Source organism: Colossoma macropomum, unplaced genomic scaffold (assembly GCF_904425465.1).
Source record: "Colossoma macropomum unplaced genomic scaffold, Colossoma_macropomum, whole genome shotgun sequence".
NCBI classification, from domain to species: domain Eukaryota; kingdom Metazoa; phylum Chordata; class Actinopteri; order Characiformes; family Serrasalmidae; genus Colossoma; species Colossoma macropomum.
This window is the reverse complement of record NW_023494803.1, coordinates 40,722,146-40,748,178: the sequence shown is the minus strand read 5'-3', so window position 1 is coordinate 40,748,178 and position 26,033 is coordinate 40,722,146. Positions and strand designations below refer to the sequence as shown.

At 40.1% G+C, this 26,033-nt stretch overlaps 1 protein-coding gene across 3 annotated transcripts in view; it reads right to left on the bottom strand.

Moving 5' to 3' along the window:
- The window catches only part of daam1a (dishevelled associated activator of morphogenesis 1a), a 116,205-nt gene extending 90,172 nt beyond the window's left edge, over positions 1-26,033 (bottom strand). Inside the window, exons 1-2 of one of the 3 annotated variants that reach the window (XM_036594114.1) lie at positions 25,953-26,032; positions 25,612-25,703 (exon numbers count right to left, since the gene is read on the bottom strand). The gene's annotated coding sequence lies outside the window, so the exon portion shown is untranslated. Of the gene's footprint in view, positions 1-4,685; positions 5,020-25,611 lie in introns of those variants that run through there. The other 2 variants (XM_036594113.1, XM_036594112.1) reach the window with 2 other exon arrangements.

Below are 26,033 nucleotides of genomic sequence, written 5' to 3'. Positions count from 1 at the left end.
AGTAAGTGGAGCTGATAAAATGGACAATGAGCGTAGAAATAATGTTGTCTGATTGGTGTACACACACACACACACACACACACACACACACACATACACAAACAGATTTTAATAGTATTTTACTCGTATTGAGGGTGTCCACTTCTTCTGGAGACTCACTTTTAGTTTTTCAAAGAAATCTGCAGGGATATTTTTCCCCACCTCCAAAGTTCAGTCTTAGAAGTTGGTTTAGCATTTTCCGCTTATCCCGATACCAAGTATTTCCAAGCCAAACACATTTAGTTTTGATGTTCTACCAGGTCTTCCAGGTGGTTGCTAGGAGTCCCATTTTCTCTGTATCTTTTAATTATTTTTTTGGAAACTCCCCACTTTCACTTTGGCTTTTTCCTTCCTTATACAAGTGGATTATCTTATATCTAATCTTATATCTCCTCAGACAACCTGTACTTAATGACAGGTGCTCTCAGACTTTTGCACAGTTCTGTAAATGTACGTGTGGAAGTAGAGAAAGACAAAGACCAGCCGTACACTGACTGTCACATGTTCAGTAAGACAAAATAAACTAAAATCCACCCTAATCAGAGAGAGAGGAGGAGAGAGAGACAGATATATGTATAAGATGTGAAGGTGTGTCCGTCAGTCACACCCAGGCCTGAAATGTACTCCAGTTTCATTCCATTCATACAGCAGTCTGAGTTCTGCTGGCTGTGTTTACAGGAGTGCCTTTTTCACTCAGTCACTTCAGCCGGGGCCAAAGGGCAAACGGGACTAAAGCTCAGTGCCCTTTCATCTGCGGAAAGAGCGCCGAGACTTTCTGTGACACACTGAAGCTCACAGTTCACAGTACATCTGTAAATCAACATGTGATTGGTTGATTTCTCTGGCACTTCCTAATTATGTTGGTAGTTAATCTAATGTGTAAGGCCTTCAGTCCTGCTCCTGAAGTCCTAACCAATGGGAGAGCAGCTTGGCTGTATCTACCTAGATACCACAGAGAAAACAATCCTGACTGGATTGGTGGTTCAAGATTTTAACCCTTTTTATGTCTAACCACAACTTAATAATGAAATAAGAGTATTACTACAATACCTGCAGAGATTAAACACAAAAGGCATGATTATATCGCTGACGTCGGACGAAAACCTCGTATCTCCAAAATGGTCATTTTACAGAAGGAAAAAACATACTTTACTTTTAATGTAAGTCAATGGAACCAGAATTTTTTCCAAGTCATTCTGGGTCGTTTCTTTTAGTCCATTCATCATGAAATTTGCATACAGTGTAAAGGACAACAGGTATTTTCAAATTATGTCAAAATCTGGAAAAAGTCAAAAATAGAGATACGAGGTTTTCTTCCGACAACAGCGATATTCAAGATTGTTTTCATTTCCCCACTGCTTCCTCAAATCTACTTCACTCCAGCCACTGTATGGACATGTTCAGTCCCATCAGCCCCACATCTGATTTAATTTAATGGAGGATTGATTAGATCGCATTGGATGGTAACTGTAAATAGAACCTTCCTCCAAGGAGAGCTCTGGGAGTAGTTTTGCTGACATGCTCAAAGCAAGACAATCAAAATGAATTGTTTACGTGTTATTTGTATTCATTCTGATGTTAGTGTTTTTTTAACCAATCCTGACTGCTCAGCTGAACAGCTTTCATTTTCTCAGATGCCAAAGATTCACAGGAGTGCACACTGGCCTAAGAGCAGCAGACAGCAGGTCAGTTATGGTGCAGAAATGTTTGGCACATTTAGCACTTTATACTGCATTTTGCTCAGCAATCATTGTTTTACAAGTGCTTTATAAACAAAATGTCTCATTTACAGACTGAGATACGTCTGTGGCAGCGCAGAACAACCTCAATCAGCATATCACTGACCAGACAAGCATCACAAGATATATACAGTAGGTAAAATCTCTCTTCGGTAGTTACGTGGGGAGGAAAAAGCTGTACTGTCTTAAACATCTACATTTCAGTCCACATCATTAAAATCGTCAAACATCTATGTTTCGGTCTACATCATTAAAATCGTCAAACATCTACGTTTCGGTCTACATCATTAAAATCGTCAAACATCTACGTTTCGGTCTACATCATTAAAATCGTCAAACATCTACGTTTCGGTCTACATCATTAAAACTGTCAAACATCTACGTTTCAGTCTACATCATTAAAATTGTCAAACATCTACGTTTCAGTCTACATCACTAAAATCGTCAAACATCTATGTTTCAGCCTACATCATTAAATCGTCAAACATCTACGTTTCAGTCTACATCATTAAAACTGTCCCTAAACATCTACATTTCAGTCTATGTTATTAAAACTGTTCTAAATATCTACATTTCAGTCTACATCACAAACTTAAACTATACTATATATATTTTTGTCTACATTATTTAAACTTTCTTAAATGTCTTTATTTCAGTCTGTCATTTAAACCGCCTAAACGTCTACACTTCAATCTACATCTTTAAAACAGTCCTAAACATCTACATTTTAGTCTACATCATTAAAATCGTCAAACATCTATATTTCAGTCTGTTATTAAAACATCCTAAATGTCTACACTTCAGTCTACATCATTAAAATATCCTAAATGTCTACCTAAGTCTACATCACAAACTTAAACTATATTTCTGTCTACATTATTTAAACTTTCTTAAATATCTTCATTTCACTCGGTCATTTAAACCGCCTAAACATCTCCCTTCAGTCTACATCATTAAACTGTCCCAAATGTCAACATTTCTGTCTACACCATTTTAATCACTTTAAATGTCTACATTTCAGTCTACGTGATGAAAACCGTCTTAAACATCTACATTTCAGTCTGTTAATAAAACACCCTAAATGTCTACATTTCAGTCTGCATCATTAAAATTGTTCTAAATATCTACATTTCAGTCTACATCACAAACTTAAACTATATTTTTGTCTACATTATTTAAACTTTCTTAAATGTCTTTTTCAGTCTGTCATTTAAACCGTCTAAATGTCTACACTTCAGTCTACATCTTTAAAACAGTCCTAAACATCTACATTTTAGTCTACATCATTAAAATCGTCAAACATCTATATTTCAGTCTGTTATTAAAACATCCTAAATGTCTACATTTCAGTCTACATCTTTAAAACAGTCCTAAACATCTACATTTTAGTCTACATCATTAAAATCGTCAAACATCTATATTTCAGTCTGTTATTAAAACATCCTAAATGTCTACATTTCAGTCTACATCTTTAAGACAGTCCTAAACATCTACATTTCAGTCTACATCATTAAAATCGTCAAACATCTATATCTCAGTCTGTTATTAAAACATTCTAAATGTCTACATTTCAGTCTACACCACTTAAACTGTCAAACATCTACATTTCAATCTACAATAAAAAAATCACAAACATCTACATTTCAGTCTGTTATCAAAACATCTTAAATGTCTACATTTCAGTCTACGTTATTTACGTCATTCCAACTATCAACATTTCAGTCTACATCTAAATCATGCTAAATATCTATTTCTGTCTACACTTTTTAAACCATGCCAAACAACTACATTGTGTCATTTAAACCATCTAAATTTGTCTAAATATCATTTAAATTGTCCCAAATGTCTACAATTCAATCTACATCCTAAACAGCTACGTTTCAGTCTACATCATTCACACCATGCTAAATGTCTGTCTACACCATTGAAACTTTCTTAAACATCAATATTTGAGTCATTTAAACCATCTAAATGTCTCATTTCTGTCTACATCATTTAAACCATCTTAACAATCTACATTTCAGTCTGTGTCATTTAAGCTGCCCTAAACATCAATTTACATGTTTTAGACTGTCTTAAACCCCTACAGTTTAGTCTATATCCTAAACATTTTTGTCTACTCTATTAAAACTGTCCTATTTGTCAACATTTGCCTAATTATTTAAACTGTCCTTAATATCTATATTTATATATAATCACGACAAAACACTGCATCTCTGAAACAGCAACTTCTTAACATTCAACCTGAAATGTTCACACAATGTAAAAGGTAGTCAGAGTTTTCAAAATATAATTATTGTAAAAATGGAGACAACAATGATTTTTAACGAGATCAAACTCTGACAATGCTTTTATCTTTTAGATGATAAACAGATTCAGATTCTAGGTATCAGTTTGACTTTCACTTGTAAGCCACAGGCGTCTAAAGTTGCTCTGGATAAGTTGATCTGATAAACAAAGAACGAATACTGTAATGGTCGTAAATGTAAAGTCAGTCAGTCAGTTTGGTCACTGGTCAGCTTTGGGAGAGATGAGGTTAGCATCACAAACGTTTCAGTCTAAATACTTTAAACAGGATTTTAAAGTGTCTGTCACTGTTAAAGTTCTGGTAATTGATATTGTCTTCTGTGTAGGCAGGACTGCAGTTTAACTGGCTCAGAAACATTTAAACTGAAAAAGGTAAGAGTAAAGTTAGTAAAGTGCACTTAGAGAATTTTCTTCACAAAACTAAGAGAACCAAACTTCATAGTTAGCTTTTAAACTGTTAACCCAGTAATTCAGCCTTCGAGCACGCTCAGATCACCACAAATACCATCACCACAACCAAATAAACGTCCTTCAACCACAAATACCTCCACATATTCACTCTAAACAAACGCAACGTAAATATAAACGCAGCATTCTTACCTCTCGGCTCGTCTGCAAACGTTTAGAAAAGCCCAGCTGAAGTCAATGAGCCCTAACTGTTGGGGTTTGAGGTCCAGATGATCACCCGCAGCATTTCTACATGTCCTAACCTCCAAGATCCCAAATCAATCCATACAGCAGCTCAAATCCGCTGAATCACAGCGAAACTGCCCTCGCAGTGTGGAAACACCGTGATCTCCAAAAAGGCGCTGAGGGCCCAATGATCAAATCAGGAGCTCTGAAACAGGTTACAATACAAAATCCACACGGAGCTGCTTCTTCACTCAGCTGAGTCACACACACACACTGCACGCACACACTGCACACACACAGATGTTCCCGGTCGCTCTGCACCCCCCTCCACCTGCCCCACCCACTCCCACTCACTGATTCCAATAGGAGGGTCAGATTAAGCACCACCCACAGCAGCCAGTTCAGTTCAGACCGTTCACAAGGCATGAGAGATAAAATAGTCACAGTATCTGTTAAAAAAGAATGACTGAACATAAACTGTCCTCTTCATTGGAAACACATACCGCCCAATCAAAAAGGCGGAAAAGGAACTGATACTATGTAGCTTATCATTAAAATCTGCCTTACTTTTATGACGCTGCAATTTTGTCCATGCTGATCGTATTATTAGTCACATCCTCCATAACATAGGCTGATGTAAACATCCTGTTTACTCTCCTGTATAAGGGTGATATTTATATTCACTGGCCACTTTATTAAAAACACCTACCTTGTGCTTTCACTCACTGGCCACTTTATTAGAAACACCTACCTTGTGCTTCCACTCACTGGCCACTTTATTAGAAACAACTACCTTGTACTTCCCCTCACTGGCCACTTTATTAGAAACACCTACCTTGTGCTTCCACTCACTGGCCACTTTATTAGAAACACCTACCTTGTGCTTCCACTCACTGGCCACTTTATTAGAAACACCTAGCTTGTACTTCCCCTCACTGGCCACTTTATTAGAAACACCTACCTTGTGCTTCCACTCACTGGCCACTTTATTAGAAACACCTACCTTGTGCTTCCACTCACTGGCCACTTTATTAGAAACACCTACCTTGTGCTTCCACTCACTGGCCACTTTATTAGAAACAACTACCTTGTACTTCCACTTACTGGCCACTTTATTAGAAACAACTACCTTGTACTTCCACTTACTGGCCACTTTATTAGAAACACCTACCTTGTGGTTCCACTCACTGGCCACTTTATTAGAAACACCAAGCTTGTGCTTCCACTCAATGGCCACTTTATTAGAAACACCTACCTTGTGCTTCCACTCACTGGCCACTTTATTAGAAACACCAAGCTTGTGCTTCCACTCACTGGCCACTTTATTAGAAACACCCACCTTGTGCTTCCACTCACTGGCCACTTTTTAGAAACACATAAATTGTGCTTCCAAGGGCGTCTCTGCGGTCAGAAACTGACCACTGATGAAGGACTAGAGGGTGACTAACACAAACTGTGAATCAAACGATAATCTACAGTCTCTAACTGTACACCAGCAAGGTGGAGCCACAAGGGAGGGGTTTCTGATAAAGTGGCCAGTAAGACATTTCTGTCATCACTGAGACTTATAAGGAAAACTGACCCTCAGAATGCTCTCTATTACTTTGATGTAGTTTATGTTTAAGTGAATCTGTCTGCTTTCGCTGTCTGTTCATTATCCGAGTCGGCTTTCACAGAAAGTGGTCCGCTCTGAGCATTCAAACTTTATATCCCCTCATTTTCCAGAATTCCCGGCAGCGTGTGGAAGCGCTGATGAGAGCCTTTTTGTCCAAGAGCAGATCAGATTACCGTTCCTGTGTTTTTGGGAGAAAAGTTAAATACAGACAGAGTGTGCTCCTCTCCATGACCCTGCCTTATCACACAGGTCACAGGGGTCAGGCTAGGGTCACTGTACTGTACACAGCAGACCTGGTAACAGATTCTCAATAGTTTTTTCCAGAAATCAAATTTACACAGTCCTCCCTCCCTTATCCCAAATGTAGTCAATCATCCAAGACATGTTCTATGCCAGAATTTGCTTGTTTAGGTTCTGCTTTGTTTGTGGTAGCCATTCATAACAGCAAGGTAACATAATGAGTCGAGTCAACAACTTATAAAAGTTAAATCTGGTTCCAGCCATTAGAGCAGAAATGAGAGATTAAATGTAATGTAAACACCAGCCAGAAGATTTCAACACCATTTCGTCTGGAAAGGACAAAAACTGCTCCTTCAATCCAGAGAGGTTCAAGAGAAAAACATGGCTACGACATTATTTAAAGTTGGTCATTTAACAAATTTGCCACTCAAATGCAGACTTTACACACGACTCCGTCAACACGTCCCTCAAACCAATTATGATGAAAAAACATGACAGATTCAAAGAGTCGATTCCAAGCAAGTCTTATCTCAGAGTCATTGGCCAAGAGTCGACCCCGACTCCCAGACGTGTTGAAAAATCAATTAATTTGGAATCAACTCGCTATCACTAATCTCTAATAGACTTTATTATGTGGCTTCTGACACACATTATCCATAAACATGGACTAAAGTACAGACGTTATCATGGCTAAAAATAGCAGCAGCCGTCTTCAGGCTCGAATTTTGTCTGCACTTTTGTCACAGTGCTAATTGGTTGGGGTATAAGCTTCCATTATCTCTTGGCTACATTAGCCTCGTAGCTCCAGTGCTAAAACTAAAGAAGCAAACCTCAGACGCCAAACATGTCTCAGCTAAACTATTCCTTATAACGAGGAGATAAGAAAATGCACTGAAATTGATCCCTGATATTTATTCTTAACATGAGATCGAAGTGCAGGACATATTGAAAAATGTTCTTGTGAGCAGAGTTTGTGCTTACAGTGGCTGTTAATCAGCGTTAGCATTATTTAAAGCTGGTCGTTCAACAAACTCGCCACTCAAACGCAGACTTTACACACACCTTCGTCAACATTTCCCTTGAGCCAATTATAATGAAAAAACACGACACAAATGAGTCAAAGAGTCGACTCCAAGCACATTGAATCTCAAAGTCATTGGCCAAGAGTCGACCCCGACTCCCAGACGTGCTGAAGAATCAATTCATTTGGAATTGACTCACCATCGCTAATCTCTAATAGACTTTATTATGTGGTTTCTGGCTCTGTATGACACTGTTATCTATCAACAAGGCCTAAAGTACAGACGTTATCATGGCTAAAAATAGCGGCAGCCGTCTTCAGGCTCGAATTTTGTCTGTACTTGCTAAGCACAGTGCTAATTGGTGGGGCATAAGCTTTACCTGTTGGCTACATTAGCCTCGTAGCCCCAGTGCTAAAACTAAAAGAGCAAATTTCAGACGCCAAACAGGTCTCGGCTGATCGTCTGCGGTAAGAAGGCAAATATCATATATATTTTATGTTATGCCAAACTATTCCTTATAACGAGGAGATATAAAAATGTGCTGAAATTGATCCCTGCTATGATTCTTAACATGAGATTGAAATAATTTGATCAGATAAATATGAACACTCGTATCTCAGCATCTGCACTCCAGGGGCCAAAAAAAAGTTCTCTAGAACAACGTCACAGAAGATCAACTTTTGGTTCCCTAAGGAATTTTAAACCAATTAAAGATTCTTCTCCCCTAGAAATGTTCATCCAGGCCAAGAAGTATTTAGACATCAGGCATAACATTATGACCACCTCCTTGTTTCTCCGCTCATTGTCCATTTTATCAGCTCCACTTACTATATAGGTGCACTTTGTAGTTCTACAGTTACAGACTGTAGTCCATCTGTTTCTCTGCATACTTTGTTAGCCCCTCTTTTACCCTGTTCTTCAGTGGTCAGGACCCCCATGGACCCTCACAGAGCAGGTACTATTTGGGTGGTTGATCATTCTCAGCACTGCAGTAACACTGATGTGGTGGTGGTGTGTTAGTGTGTGTTGTGCTGGTCTGAGTGGATCAGACACAGCAGTGCTGCTGGAGTTTTTAAACACCTCAGTGTCACTGCTGGACTGAGAATAGTCCACCAACCAAAAATATCCAGCCAACAGCGTCCTGTGGGCAGCGTCCTGTGACCACTGATGAAGGACTAGAGGATGACCAACACAAACTGTGCAGCAGCAGATGAGCTATCGTCTCTGACTTTACATCTACAAGGTGGACTGACAAGGTAGGAGTGTCTAATAGAGTGGACAGAGAGTGGACACAGTGTTTAAAAACTCCAGCAACACTGCTGTGTCTGATCCACTCAGACCAGCACAACACACACTAACACACCACCACCACGTCAGTGTTACTGCAGTGCTGAGAATGATCAACCACCCAAATAGTACCTGCTCTGTGAGGGTCCATGGGGGTCCTGACCACTGAAGAACAGGGTAAAAGGGGGCTAACAAAGTATCAGAGAAACAGATGGACTACAGTCTGTAACTGTAGAACTACAAAGTGCACCTATATAGTAAGTGGAGCTGATAAAGTGGACAATGAGCGTAGAAACAAGGAGGTGGTCAGATTGTTATGACTGATCGGTGTATTTATTAGTGTAAAGCTGTCTGAAAGGCAATAAAGAAGCCTTTTCATAAGCGCAAACTGTAGAACTGGAAAGCTCAGACTGATCCTCCATCTCAGCCTCTTTCACAACAACTCAGAGCGGCGTAATCAGTGTAAAAGTCTGAAAGCATTTTATAAGCAGCTGCATGCCGGAGGAGCTACGTGCTGTTTTAATCTCAGCATGACTAATTAGCGCAGCCTGGACTGCTTGACTTTGTGGACCAACGTGCAAAGCCAATCAGTGAGGTACAAGAAAACAACACTTAATTAGAAATTAGAGTGACCCATAAAGCAGCAGCCAGAAGTTTGGACCCACCTGACTGAATGTATGTTTTTTATAAATCAAACATTTTCATCTAAAGCTTTATACATTCATATTTGAATTGTGTACAAATGAATATGTCTTCAGCACTTTTATGGCCCAATTCAATTTCACCCCTCTCCCTTACCACTTAGCCCTTAGCCCTCGGTTTGGTGCATTCACGTCTAGGGGTAGGGTGTCCCGATTCTTGTTGAGATAGAGGGGTAGGGCGAAGTGTTAGGGCTACATGACCCTCCAAACGGAGGCTTTTCAGAGACTCCAAATGGGGGGTTATGAGAAAAATAGGAAAACCAGCAAGACGGCTGAACAAGAGACCAAAGAAACCCACAAATGTGAGAATTTTCTCTGTTAATAAATTATGATAACCACTGTATTACTTTAGTTTAATGTCGTTTCAGTGTATTTTGGTCGTTTTCTTCATAACAAGCATAAAACAATCGCTAATAGCATGCTAATGTCTCAGTAGCTAGCTAGCTAACTTTGCCATACCACCTTAAATAGTCCAGCAGTTCTGACGCCTGAAGTGCCAGAATGTAACTGCTGCAGCATTTAAGGTGGAACGGGAAAATTCGAACAAAAAGCTGGCGAATAGCTGACTTCAGCTTCATATCACTGAAGAATTAGGGGTGGGTGATAATAAATAATTGCCCCCTCTTTGAAGATCATATGATGTCCTAAATGTAACTAAAGCCCAGCAGTGAGGAGCTGAACTTTACCCTCCTCTGCTGTCACTGCAGACTGGCAGGGTCGCCTACAGAGCAGCGCTGGTAGCTGATAATGAAGTGATGCTCTTTTTATTTGAGGGTCTCATTTCAGAGGGGAGATTTCAACCACTACCCTGTAACTCAGTTCCAACGGGAAAGGTGACACTCGAAAACAAGGGGTAGGGGTAAAAAGAAGAAATGGGACTGGGCCTTAGTTGGGAAAAGGCAAAGAGAAAGATTTGAGACGAACACTGAGAATTTGGAGACGAATGGACTGATATGTTGAAAAAACTGTCAAACTGGGAAAAAGCTTCAGGGCTGTGAGGTAATAAATGCCAGCTGCTCCTTTCAGAGGTGTGGATCCTTTGGAAGGCTGCTTGCCGACTGCCATGAACAGCACAACGTTTAATCATTTTCCTATACCAATAATTCCGCTATAGACTGTCTGCAGGAACAACACTCCATATCACTTCAACAGGAATGGGCAGGGCTAAACAACTGTAGATGGAGCTCACCTGCTGTAGGCAGAATGGGTGGAGCTAAACTGCTGTAGACTGAATAGGCGGGACTAAACTGCTGTAGACTGAATGGGCAGTCATATATAGATGCGCTTATGGTTGTGACATCATAAACATGAATTCAAAACAGGCTGTTTTTGCAGGCTTTTTTCCATATACGGATTGTATGGACCCTGGAGCAAACGGTATGTTTCTAAACTTTAAAAATAGGACAACAGACTTTTATTTACAAGGTCAGTTTTCTATGATATGGGCCCTTTAACATGAACTGGGTGAAAGCCTGGTCTCAGCAGGTCCCCATATAAGACAGTCCCAAACAGCTAAACCCCACACAGGCGGACAGACATCACTTTAATCACTTATTCCACTCTCTGTCTGGGTCTCATAGCACTTTACACGCTACAAAGCCTCTAGTGTGTCGTCTACAAATAGAAGGATATCCTGGTCCCTCAAAATAGCACCAAGCAGAAAGTCCCTGTGGGGATGAATACACTCAGATTCTAATACACAAAATACAGGAGACACAGATGTTATACTACTAGTGATTCGTCTCTGAAAAAAAGAAAGAAACTTGCTCGGACAAGAGGTTAACAGCCATCAGATTACACTACCATTCAAAATATGACCCCAATTTTACTGTGCATTTGGTATTATGATCAGAATGTAATCCATGGGGGAAAAAAAACCAAAACAAAACAAAAAAATAAATAAATAAATACAGTATTTAACTTTCTAACCAAATAAATCCAACCACCCTTTTTTTTTTAAGATAGTGAGGCTGTTCTGCAGCTTCGTGCTGCATCTGTGCTGGAGGAGAGCAGGTCTGCTAGATTACTGAGAATCTGTGCAATGTTTTGGTAAACAGCTCCCAGAAGAACCGCAGCGTTCTTCATTCTAGGCGTGTCAGAACAGGATGCACATCGTTCCGTCTGAGGTGTGACGCTCATAACTCACCTCGCAGCTCGGCACGTGAATCAGAACGTCCACAAAACTCATACATTACACACAAGTGCAGGGTCACTGTAGACTAGTGGACACATGGGTAGTAGGCACCAAAAAGCCCATGCTGGTCATCGAGCAGGAATCAGCCTTAAAAATATCATTTTTATGAAGATTAACAAATGTTTAGTTAAGATTTTAAATGAAATACATTTTCTTTTGCTACAACAAGATAACACGCCTCTTTTCGTACAACCCAAAAACGGAAAAAGTTGGGACGGTGAGGAAAATGCACTTAAAAAAACAAATAAAATTCACTTTGACTTGTATTTCATTTAAGACGGTATCAACATAAGTCATGTTTTATCTGTTTAACTTCATCTCATTTGTCAATATACATCCATTCCTGCACACTTAAAAAGATGGTTCTTCAAGGGTTCTTTAGTAAAGAAATTGAATGAACCCTCTGCATGATTAAAGGGTTCTTTGCATGGTGAAAGGCTTCATCAGATTGATGGAGAATGTGTTGAATGTGGTTCTTTATAGAACCTTTCTGAAAAGGGTCCTATACAGCACCAAAAAAGGTTGTGCTATTGTTACAACGTCAAGCTTGGCAAATATTCATAAGAGAATATTGCACATATTCAATATGTGATTTAAGATAAAGATAATAGATTACTTTCTATGAAAGACAACATCAGTATCAAATCAATAAATCTCGCTGAGGACGCTGTGAAATACTGTGTACTTGACCGAGGGCCACTCGTGTTCAGTGCGGAGGCTGTGTGTCAGAGAGCAGCCCTCACCTGAGGTGACAGATCAGTTAAACTGGTGTGAGACACGACGCAGGCATTCGGAATTCACACCCGGATTATTACAGGCTTCATTAAACACAGCACGAGAGAGAACCAGAGTTCACCCTGCCTCCGAGAGAACACGGAGAAAACGGACAAAACAAGCTGTTCCGGTTAGAGGACCGGCCATAAAACACCCCCGAGCGGAGAACTCCCACAGAAAACCGTTACTCAACACAACGGCGCAGCAGCTGCCCGAGTCCCTAATGAGGGTTCAACCCAAACACCAATTAAGAAGCTTCAGGCATGACTGCATTTTCAGCCTCTGTGGTCTTGTTACGGACTCGCTTTTCCGCTCAACTTAAACCACTCGCGCTCACTTTAATGGACCACTAAGCACTTCAGTTCTGGCAAAGCACAAACTTCTACTGGAGTCCAAAACTCTCCAGAAACCAGAACCACCACAATGGAAGGAAAATACTACAGAGTCAATCACTCTCTTAAATGAGGCGCCACAAGGGGTTCTTTAACAAAGCCACAGAATCACTTTCAGCTCCTTAAAGAACCAGGTTTGAAGAGCAGATTGGAAGAACCCTTATAAAGGCTGAAAGTAGTGCTGGGCGATATGACCTCAAATCAATATCACGATTAACTGAATGTTTTACCCTGATAACGATTAACGAACAATTATTTTTTGTTTGGTTGGTTTTTTTGCCCTCATAGTTCACTGAAAAGGTTTGTACTGTAAATATGCTCTGGATATCTTAATGTAAATCGTCTGAACAGTCAGATCATAATTCACACGACTTTTACATCAATCCAACTCGACATTCGTCATAGTTTTGCGCTGCTGAGACTCAAAAATATTTGGGGTGATATTTCTGTACAAAAATTACTGGAGACTCATCCAAAACCCTCCACGTTTGAAGAGACTTGGAAAGAAATGGCCGAACGCGGCCGTAGGAGAACGAGGCTGCAGCGTCAAAGAACAGTTCAAAGTCAGAAGACTTTAAAGAATCCGAGGACGCAAACCAATGAAGTGACCGCGCCCTTTTTACAGAGAGCTGTACACATTCTGGGTGATGAGCTCAGCTGTCAGTCAGTGAAGCTTCATGATGGTTCCTGTGATGCTGGTGAAGATGAAGCTGATCCTCCGGGAGCCACTGGCGTTCGTTGGCAGTCGTGACTATTTACCTCTGGATGAGCCGTGAAGCAGCGCGACGCTCTGTTCTTTTGTGCATGCGGCTCAGTTTAGGAGCTGATCTGTTCAGACTGATGTCTCATACAGATCACATTTAAAAGATAATCTGAACAGCCAAACAAAAAAAATCAGATTTGGTGAGAAAATCAGATTTGGGCCACTTGTACCTGCTGTGTGAACGCAGCCTTAACTTCCACAGACTGGACGTGTCGGAGTCACGTGACGACACGCTCGGTAGGAAGTTTTTAAGGGGACAGTACATGAACACACAGAGTGGGGAGAGGATTAACAGAATTTTAAAAAAATTTAAATAACCGACATGGACAAGATTACGTCGGTTAGAGGTTCTGAACGTCAGTTTTGATTTTACTTTTCAGAGTTAAAGGGTGAATCAGCAGTTCTACATTAACTCCAGAGTTTAAGACCATTTACTGTTAAACTGTGTTGAACGATCAGCAGAGCTTTATTTTACTGTAAAGGAGGATTATTTTATTTTTACATACAAATCTGATTCTGCTGTGGAGCCACAACAGGACAGTAAAAGAGCCGCACGTTGCCGACCCCTGGACTAACTCATCCACAGGCAGCTCATAAGCTCTGTGTTATTAGGTTAAATTTCCCCTCTTAAAACTTGAGACTTTTAAACTGCAGATTTGAAAATTGCACCGTGTTAAATTGAGATTTCGATATAAAAGCAATTAATCTTTCAGCCCTACAAGAACCCTGTTGGGGTAGGCTAGAGTTATTGTTGTTTTGCTACACTGTTTAAATGTAATTGCAAACACAATTACACTGACAATCAGTGTACATTCTGTATTAACAGGTTCGAGTCTGCACTTCTCACTGTTCTGCTTATTTCGACATCAAAATGATAAACAGCTCGTGAACGGGGTGAACTTTCTGGAACGTTGTGAAAGAAGGAGAATGTCCTAAGACAGAGTGATTGGAAGAGAATATTCTAGAACAGTATGAATGGGAAAAACATTCTAGAACAGCATGAATGGAGGAGAACACTCTGGAACAGTTATTTTAGTGGCAGTTTAGTGATGCATTCAGCAGATGTCGAGGCTTCCATGAGCCATTGTTTGACTCGGAGTCAAGGTCAGTTCTGACCGCACACATCAGCGCAGAGCTGTGAGGTCAGCAAACCCTGAACTTTACTGACAGATCAGCTGATAAGAGAACAACCAAAACGTTCATTTAACCCTTCCCGAGCTGCCGCTCCTGCTGCTGATAACAAGATCAGGCTGTAATTATTTCTGACTCGTAGTTCATTGAAACGAATGGAGGAATCGTGTGTAAAGTGCTGATTCTAAACCTTCACTCCAGACCATACGAGTGTTAATGAGTAGCAGAGGAGACATTTTATGACAGTTTGAATCGGATAAAATGTTATTGTAGTGTTTACAGTTTTGTTTTGCAGAAAGAAAAACATTTTTGCGATATTTTGTCATTTTGATGTCGAAATGAACAGAAAAGTGAGAAGTGCAGACTCAAACCTGTTAATACAGAATGTAAAATGTGTATCAGTGTAATTATGTTTGCAGTTACATATATTTATCTCAGCCCCTCTTCATAGGCTCATAACTCCGGATCAACTCTCGTATGATCTCGTGATGAGATGGAATGGAAAGGGCGACTCTACAGATTCAGGAAATGTTTCAACCATATTTCTGTGCTGGATCATCACAAAGATACAGACACATTTTGATGCGCAGGTGCATTCGTGGAACCCAGAGGGTTAAAGGTGCCAAAGACGTACCTTTGAGGGAACCACCCCAGTGACGGGTTCTGCTCCAGTAAAAGTTTAGTCCCTTTTTTCCTAAGAGCGCAGTTCTTGAGGTTGAGGTTTGGCTTTGGTGGTTGAAGGACAGTCCAGCTACTGACACACATCTCTAACCACACTCAGAATCAAACTTTTAATTGGATTCTGGATCTAAACTCTTTCACACATCTGGATGTCGTCTCCGTCATAACTGCTCTGCACAGAGAACAACGAAACAGCAGCAACACCGCGAAGCACGAGAGCAGCTCCGCAGACAGAAACAGCTCAGAACAATGTTGATGACAGACGGTGTTCGTGTTGTTCCTTCGTGCAGGAATGTCACTCAGCCTCTTCCGAACAGTCAGTATGATGCAGTGGGAGGATTCTGCGTCTGGCAAAGTGACTTCAAATCTGATGCCTTTACCGCAGGGAGCAGGCTCTGCCCTACAATCTCAAAAAAGATGCTTCTTCAGTAAAGACTTCAAACACTCAAAGAACTATCTGCATGCTTGAAAGGTTCTTTGCATGGGAAAATGACTCTTCAGATTGATTTAGAGTTAGAGCTGGGCGATATGGCCAAAAATGTTATCACGATAAACAAGACTCGTTCGATATCGATACATATCGCGATAAATGTCAAATCATGATTTCCTTCACGTTTGAAGGCTGATTTTGCTCCTGGGTGGTTAACTGTGGTTTTAAACTATCACTTATGGTCCGATCATGACAAACACTCGGCAAACAGTGGAACATTTCACTAATCTGTCATGGAAGAGTGGGAGAAAGTTTCTGAGCTGTTTTTATCAGCTGGAAAAGCACAGCTGCAATTTTTGTAATAGTCATGATTTAAGAAAGAAAACAGATTATTTTAGCTGTCTGGTGACGAGCGCTCGGCTACCCCGCTACAAATGCTAAACAAGTGGCCGACAACAGAGCTAAACTCTTTAGTTTCTCAACAACGTCAGCTCGGTTCGGTAGGTCACTGCGGTCACTCCTACCACACCCATGTCAGAGCATATCACAGTATTCAGACACCAGCTAGACGGCTGGGTTTCTCTATGCTACCGTAGTAGTTTAAGGGGTGAACCGCAGTACATTCACCGTGCCGGAGCGCTGCTGTAATAAGCCAGTAGCTAAAAACAGCTAGCATGTAAAGCTAGCGCTCTCCCGCTCTCCAATGCCTCACAGCTTCCTCAGTTTACTTTCGTTTAAATCAGGGCTGTAATTTGCATGAATCCACGTCTTTCTTTCACTTTCCTTGCTCGAGAATGCACTAATACTAAAATATGACGGTTTGGCGCTGTAACACGGCGCTGTAGACGTGATTTAACACCGCTAAAGCTGTTAGGATGTTAGTAAAGAGGTGAGTTCGCTGTAGGTCAGCACAGTTACACCACTGACCTCATCACTCACACTCGGTCACAGGAGAACAGATCGCCGGTCGCTCCACTCTAACAGGGACTGTACAACTCCACGTTTCAGACGTTGCTAAAGTATATTTGGCAACCCGTTTTTTTACTCGTGGCCCCCTCCCTCTCTAATCAAGTCGAAAAACTCAGAAGTGCGCCCTCTCCTGGCGACAGCAGAGTAGTGTCGCTTTCCTTACAGTAGAAAACGCCACCAAGGCTTTCGCTAAAACGTGGGAGTGTGAGAGCGGTGTATTATATCGAACATTTATCGAACCTGTCTTATCGCTCTATCGAGGAAAAGTTATATCGCGATACGTATCGTTATCGTTTTATCGCCCAGCCCTATTTAGAGTGGTTCTATATAGGGCCTTTTTGAAAATGGTTCCATACGACACTAAAAATGGTTCTTCTATTGTTACAAGCTTGACATCATAACGATAGTATGACCCTTTTTGGTGCTACATAGAACCATATACAACATATTCGCCATCAAAGTGGAGAACCATTTCACCATTTCACCACACAAAGAACCATTTAAGCATGCCAATGGTTCTTTGAGTGTTCATGGTTCTATATAGAACCACTGTCTTTCCTAAAGAAGACTTAAAGAACCATCTTTTTTAAGAGTGTAGAGCCGTAACTGGTTACTTTCAAAATATTTATTATTAATTAATTAATCAGCCAATTCATTTATGATATACAAGACATCAGAAATTGCTTCATAGCATCTTATCCTCCCTTGCAGATACCAATACTGTACTTCAGAGCTGGGGAACAGAGCCGATGCAGTAGCAGCACGACAGTCTGAATGACAGCGACAGCAAAGTGAGAGGCCTAAAGCTTTCGTTTATATATCGTCGCTGTCCAAAGAAAAACATCTCCATTTTTTTCGATTTTTATTTTTCTACCTCATTTTAACCGACCAGCTGTCCTTTACATTGTGTGTAAATTTTATGAAGAATGGACCAATAGAAATGCTTTAAAATCAGTTAAAATAAAATCTCTTTACACTGATTTACATTAAAAGGTAACAGAGTTTTTGCCTTCTCCTGCAAAGTTACTATTTTAGAGGTACTTGTTTTTCTTTGGACAGCGACATTATACTCTGGCTGACCTCTACAACCACGAAACTTAAAAAAAAAAACGTGGTTTGGTTCAACAGTTTGGTGTTTCCAGATCACAGTTATCTACAACTGCATCATTCATTATGGGATATTATGGTTCTGTCTAATATGGTTCTGTCTAAGGACTTAACCATACACAGAAGAGGTCGCGAGGCCTCAGAGTATCATCCATGCTTGTACACAGCTTTGGTAACGGAACCCTTTTAGTTCTTATAAAATGTGGGAAAGAGATTTAAACGTGACCCTGGAAGAGAATGTCAAAACTTCAAAGTAATATCAAGTGATCTTAGATCTTAATTCTGACACAGTTTAAAAAGACTGGTTCTACTGGACCCCTCCGTAATGTCCAGGCTCGGTTTAAAGCCCATGTCTCAAACACAAGGCCCATGGGCCAGTCAGGCCTATGACACAGTCCTATTCGGCCCATGAATTTATTTTAATTTTCTATTTTTCTTATTAACTTGTTTCACCCTGAGATGCACTACAGTCCCCAGCATGCATAGTGTGTGTTTTGAGCCCCAACAACAATCTGTGGGTCAGCAGTTACAGAAAAAGATAAGATGTCTGGTATCTACTTCAGGCAAATAGGCAGTACCTAATACAATTTATTTTTATTTAGAATTATTTTTAATAAGCATTCAATGTCCATTTTGCTGTTGCAGTTTTGGCGTATTTTGAATAAACAATGCCCAGTTCGGGTCATGGCAAGACATTTTGGAAATGATCTTAAACATACTCTATATATTAAATGTTTTTCATTTTTAACAGTTGTGAGAATTGTTGTTATTTTACTTGCTTGAAGTAATTTAATTAAGTAAATGTATTTCACAATACTGGCAGATAATTTTGCTTATTTCTAGAAATATGCTTGAAACAAGCAAAATATCTGCCAGTATTGTGAGATCAATTAATAAAATCACGTCAAACAAGTCTAGAAATAGTTAAGTAATCATATAATATTCCTACAACGTTCTCAAAATGAGAAATATTAGATGTAGACTAGAATTAAGGTGATTACACTTTCCAAGATTTTTAATTTTTTGCGTGGCAGCATATGAGACGCTGTATTTAAACTGTTTGGATGTTTAGAGATGTACACTCTTTTAGGGGGCCCTCGAAGATGAGTGTCGTGGTGAGATATACAAAATATACGTTCATGCTGAAAGGGATGCCTTTTGCTTGTTCCCAAAAAGTTGAGATAGGAGCAATTTAAGACTAGAAACACTGTGAAATATTCAAGAACATCTTAAAAACAGATCTTAAATAATGTTTGGCTTTAAAAGACCGAGTCCTTTAGGAGTGAGGATGAGTTGAGGCTTTGCCAAAAATGCATGAGTAAAAAAATCCAGAAGTTTAGAAATAACAGTATTGGTACAGGGATTGCAACCAATTCAACAGTGAGAAATATCTGTGCATAAAGGGCAAGACCAAAAACCACATGCTAGTGACCTTTGACCTCCAAGATGGCACTACATCAAAATCCAGCATCATCACACAGACTAGGGAACATTTTGAAAAAACATTGTCAATGAACACCATCAGTCATTGCATCCACAAATGCCAGTTAAGTCTGTACTGTAGCGTATGCACAGTGAAAGACACATCAACAATGTCCAGAAACGCCGCCGACTTCTCTGGGCTCGAACTCACCTGAAATTAACCAGTGCTCAGTGGAAACGTATTGTGGTCTGAGGGGGCAACCTTTCGGATTGTTTATGGAAATAATGGATGTTATGTTCTCCGGGCCAAAGAAGAAAAAGACCATCTAGATTGTTACCAAGTTCAAAATCCAGCATCTGTCCTGGTGTGGGGGGTATTAGTGGGTAACCTGCACATCTGTGAAAGCACCATCAACACTGAACACATTTTGGAGCAACACATGCTGCCTTTTGGAAGCCCATCTTTTTCAAGGACGTCCATGTTTATTATTTCAACATGACAACACCAAGAAACATTCTGCATGTATTACGACAGCATGGCTGCATAATCATAGACTGTGGGTGCTAGACTGGCCTGCCTGCAGTCCAGAAATGACTCCCATTGAAAATGTGTGTAAAAAAAAACAAAAAACAAAAAAAACAATGAAGGCACCATGGGGTTGCACAGCTGAAAACTTGCAAAGCAAAACAATGGCAAAAAAGTCCCCAAATGTGTTGTTAACAGGAAAGGTGAAGTAACACAGTGGTAAACATGCCACTGTTCAATTTATTTGGAACTATGTTGCTGGCATCAAACTTGGAGTGACAAAATATTTAAGAAAAACAATGAAGTTCATAAAGTAAAACAAAGTAAAACATTTTAATACAGTTCAACCAGAAATTAGTAATCACTGCTTTCTGTTTTTATTAGCATTTCACGTACTCTCCAAACTTTTTTGGAATATATAATTTATTTATTTATTCGTGTTTATTTTTACTGGTATTATTATTTTTCCTGTTTCTTTGTGGCATTTTATTTGAATAGGTCACGTTATAAATGCAGCACTGATGGTTGGGGAGGGATGGCTTGGCTAGCTAGGTTGGTGTCAACCCAAGTGCAAATGCCTGCATAAATCTGGAATAAAAATAAAAAAATATGCCCAGGCTGTGTTTGAAGAGCGCCTGTTCTATACCTCCCAAATTATAAAGTAACTGTAAGTGTGAAAAAAGATGTTTTATAAATAAACAGTATCACTGCTCATTATTAATATTATCAGTTAGATCTGCTGTGCTGTCATTGTGTTTGTATCGGCCTGAGAGGACTGTGGGGAAGAATCTGGTTTGGTATCGGTCCTGTGAGGCAGTATCAGCTCCTGGCACCGCCGAGACATTCCCGCACACTGAGGTGTTTTAAATGCCAGCGTGAGCTCACCGCTCTAATGAAACATTTCTCACCCACACCTCCCGTAAGCACTGACATTCGGCAAAGCTGAATTCCCCACCGCCGCACATAAACACTGCAACACACACTGCGGCCTTTCTCTAACTATCAGATAAGAGAAGGCCAGCGAGGGGGGAGATAACCTGCACACCCGTACAGAGAGCTGCTTGTTTACATTTCTAAGCAGATTCTTCAAAAACACACCACTGCAGATTCTGTAGGATAAAGCGTGTATCTACTCTGACCCTCACGGTCATCTGCATTATCTGAGTTTTCCTGAAGTGTGCAACTACAGGGCCAAAATGTAAACTTAAGACACATTCTCCTCTGAGACGGGCACTGTTTGTTTATTAAAAGGGCCGATATCACGGAAAAACAAATTTCTCTTGCTTTTTTTTTTAAATCTATCTTTTTTAATAAAGGAGTCTGAAGTAATATTGTTAGAGTTTCTAAATGTACTGTTAATACAGTCCACATATGGAAACTATGCTGCAAATTCCTTGTTTCTGTCACAAGAACCAGCTCATTTACATATACACACATATTCAGTCTACAGCAGTTTGGCCCCGCCCACTCACACTGAAGTTATAAAGAGTGTTTCAGCTCTAAGTGCTTATTAAATGAGGCACAATACAAGGCAGCCAATCAGAACAGAGCTGATTTGCACGTAAGCTGGCCTCAGGGGTAACAAAATAAAATACAACGAAAATGTAGGATATGAGCGCTTTAGGTCCTGTTATGTCATATACAAGTTAGTAAGGCGTACCAGCTCATTTACATGCACTCTTAAAAACAACAGTTCCCGGCTTGGATGTAGGGTTCTAGGAAAAACCTTTTATTTAGTGTGGAACCTTAAGCACAAATATTCAGAATGCAATTAACCGCTTGCAAAATTATTATTGACTGCAATCGCAATCCACTCGAAAAGTCAATTTCTCCATCAAGCAAAGAAAAAAGACTTTGACCGAACTCTTCAAAACAAACTTGGAGTGAGAACAACAGCGGCAGTAAATTACTTCAAATTATTAGAGCGGGGTCGGCAACTCTTTTACTGCCCTGTTGTGGCTCCACAGCAGAATCAGGTTTGTAGGTAAAAATAAAATAATCCTCCTTTACAGTAAAATAAAGCTCTGCTGATCGTTCAACACAGTTTAACAATAAATGGTCTTAAACTCTGGAGTTAATGTAGAACTGCTGATTCACCCTTTAACCCTGAAGATCAGCACAGACTGCTGGTCACCATAGCAACACAGACAACAATCTCACCTAGCTAGTAGCTAACGAAACGGCAAAGAGAGAGATTTAAGACGAACATCAATAATTTGGAGATGAATTGACTTATTTGTGTTTATAATCACTCCAGCTGGTTTCCTGATACGATTAATCTGCAGCGAGAAAATGACAAACACTAAAAAGTCACGAAGCTGAAGTCAGTTTCTCATTCGCCAGCTTCTTGTTTGAATTCTCCCGTTCCACCTTAAACAGTGCAGCAGTTACATTCTGTTGCCTCAGGCACCATTTAAGGTGGAACTCTGTGTTCGACATTTTACAAGAAACTGTTTCAGTTTTGGAAAAGTTTCCTGCCGGAGATGCGAGAAAAGTGTCTATAGCTGAGCTCAAGCTTAAAGCAGAGCAAAGTCAGTATGTTTTCATTTTTTTATTTTATATATTTAGCCTATACAAGCACATTAACACACACTGAAACATATTTACAGCCAAGATGGCAAAACGGATATAGAATGTTGTGGTTTGATTTTCGCTGAAAGGACAAAATGGCTCTTAACATTTGGGTATTCGCTGTATTAGACTAAGAAACAATGGAACATGCTATGCTGAGTATCTGGAGGGTGGAGCTGTTTTTATTTCATTCCTGAAGCTGAAAACATTTTGAATTAAACTCTGCAGAACAGCAAACTCACAGCTCAGTGGCCATTAACAGAACTATTAACAGAATTATACTGGTTCTAATGTAAGCTAAACTCTGTTTGGGTTACTGTACTTGCAAAAAATCATTCCTGCACAGACGAAGCCTGGGAGATATCTAAAAACAATTAGAATGATATTTATTTTATATGATTATTATAAATGATTATTTATTATATCGCTAGCCGCAGGCAAAGCTACACCCACATTCTTTACACATAAAAAAAACAAGGCGTTTTCCGTCATCACAGAGTTTTCATAGCTCAACTAACCACTTAAGCTGTACAGAAAACACTGCTAATTTTACCCAGTAAATCACACACTGCAGAGTCAGGTGAGTTTACTGTAGCGCAGCATTTTAAAGGCCTCATTATAACAGTAAAAGTGCATAAAACATCACATGTACATATTATTTAATGTGTTTTGTTGCCATATTTGATCGTGTAAATTTTATATGTTTCCAAACCGTCCTGGAATTGGTACTTATGAATATCTTGATTCACCAAAACACTCAGCAGAAATGCATCTAGAACCGTGATTGGTCGGGGCGCTCACAGCACACAGTGAAAAGCCCTGTGATTGGTTAGAAAACGTCTGTGCACTTCGGAGCCTTCTGAGATATCAGCACTGCAATAACAATCTACCCTGTGCTGTGCAGCTGCACCGCGTGAGCAGTTCTGTCTGTCAGTGTTTATCGTAGTTGGGAGCAAAAAACAAACTCCAAACAGGCCAAAAGCAATAAAGCACCTGTTACACTCGCTAGCTCAGCACATATGGAGTGGACATTAACCCCAGAACTGCCCAGGTCACTTCACTGAGGTGGTCAGCAGCTTGTTTGGTAAAAAACACAACACAAAAAAAGAGAAAACATCCACAATTAAAGTAGTAACAGTATTATTTTAGCCCTGAGATGGACTGGCGACCTGTCCAGGGCCTGTCCTGCCTTCCGCCCAATGACAGCTGGGATAGGCTCCAGCACCCCACCGCGACCCAGAAGGATAAGCGGTTTAGATGATGTATGTATGTATGTATGTACAGTATTATTTTATATGCATTCATGGTACTGCATGTACCAGTACAGATAAAAAGCAGAAAGTCTCCGTATGGTTTTTTAAAAATTTCTGTATTATTCTGTTTTAATCCATCTGCAACAACCTGTACTCTACTATACACTCTAATCACTACTTCATTATCAAAGTCTGTTTTAATGACATGTGAAAGTATTAGATTATTAGTACAGTATCAGCGCTCTCTGTTGGTCACCTTGTTTTATTATTTGAGTAGTTAAAAGGGAATTCCACCGATTTTCCAAAATTCCTGCATAATTAATTTTTTTAATGTAAACAGAGCGATTGGTTTGGTGTGAAATGGTTGATTGTAGAGACTCAGATGTCTTTACAGTGGTGGTGATAGGAAACCAGGGGTCGCCATGGCTACAACACAATATAGTAAAATTTTCCTCACTTTTTTGAAATGGGAGTTTGGTGTAGCATGTAAACTACATGAAAGCCCATGCAGTCTATATATGGAAAAATATGGAAATCTATTTTTTGTGAGGTCACAAAATCCAACTCATTTACATACAGCTTGAAGCCTTTTATTTATTATCCAAAACCACCAATGAACCTACACGTGTTTTATATGGAATGCTGACAGTAAAAAAGTGATATTTCTTTGTGGACTACTTTGCTTTATGATGTTCATATGGGGGAGGTATGTACACACACACACACACACACACACAAATATTATATGTGTGTGTGTATATATATCGCTGTTGTTGGAACAAGGACAAAAAGAAGGACAAAACCTACTTTACTTTTAATGTAATTCAATGGAACCAGACTTTTTTCCAAGTCATTTTTGGCCGTTTCTTTTGGTTCATTCATCAATTTCTAAACAATGTCAAATTATGTCAAAAAACTGAAAAACGACAAAACTGGAGATACCATACCAACAGTCCCAGGTTTTGTCCCAACAGCAGCGATATATATATACACATATAAACCATTTCATGTAGTAACTTTCTGTGAGGGAGCTTTTAGAGGTGGACGTCTGGTTCCTATCACCACCACTGTGAACAGTTCTGACTCAGTAAGTTTCTCTAGACCTGAGCGTTTCACACCAAACCACTCTGAATGACTCTGTTTACATCTCAACCACTTAATTATGCAGACAAATTTGAAAATCAGTGATTAGTCAGTATAAGCATAATGGGAAGGTGGGGCAGCCTTGTCATCATTAAAAATAATTACAACAATTGCAAATAGCAGCTATTTTAAAGCTGTATGTATATTTAGGCATAGGTTATTTAACATCAATATGTATATCTAATATACAAGTGTATCTACTTTTGCAGCTGCCTACCTTGGCGTAGTGCAAAGACCGCCCTGTTCTTCAGTTGAAGGTATGTGGTATGTGGTGTTGTGTAATTTTTTTTTGCATCTGGGGTGCGAGTTGTTTTCATGTGGAGGGAGTCACAGTGAGGTGGAAGCCTATAGCTTTTGGTGACATCCCCCCCGCCCCCCCCCCTCCCTCCCTCCCCCCCAGTTTGGCTGTATGTTATGTGCCTTTTTGTTGGTGTTTTAATAAAAAGCAGGTCTTCCCTGAGTCTTATTACACTAATATCACAGTATAAAGAGGGAAAACGACACACTTGAGACATAAAATAAGATTCTAGATATTAAGGGATGGAAAACTCAGTGTTTGCCCACATGGTTAGAGACCTTATGGCCAGAGAAAATACTGACCACAGGAAATAAAAGGTCACAGGTATGGTCACCTCCTCTGGCTCCACCACAAACAATCCTATGTTCACCAACCTGTGCGTTCCAGCGCTGCTCGGAGCCAAACCTCACTCCTCTTCTTCTGGGTTTAGAAGCTCCAGCTGATCTCAGAGGTTGACACCAACAACCTGCACGTCCATTCACAGCAAAACAGGCAAAACCGCACCGCAGAGAAGACACGTGCACGCGCGTGAGACAAATGTAATCCCAGTTTTCCAAGTTTCTCCTCGTGGTTCAGTTCTCTCAGATCAGATAAAGCAGCATGCCCCTCAGTCAGTGTCAGCGTCCCACCCATCCACACAGTCACGTTTATCAGCTTTATTTCAGTTTAAAGCTTAAACTGCCTGTGTGCGCGCGCGTGTCCACCAGGGTCTTACCTTGCGGAGTTTGACAGACCCCCCATGCTGCTGAACTCTCTGAGCCTCCCTCTCTCTCTCCTCTCTCTCTCTCTCTCTCTC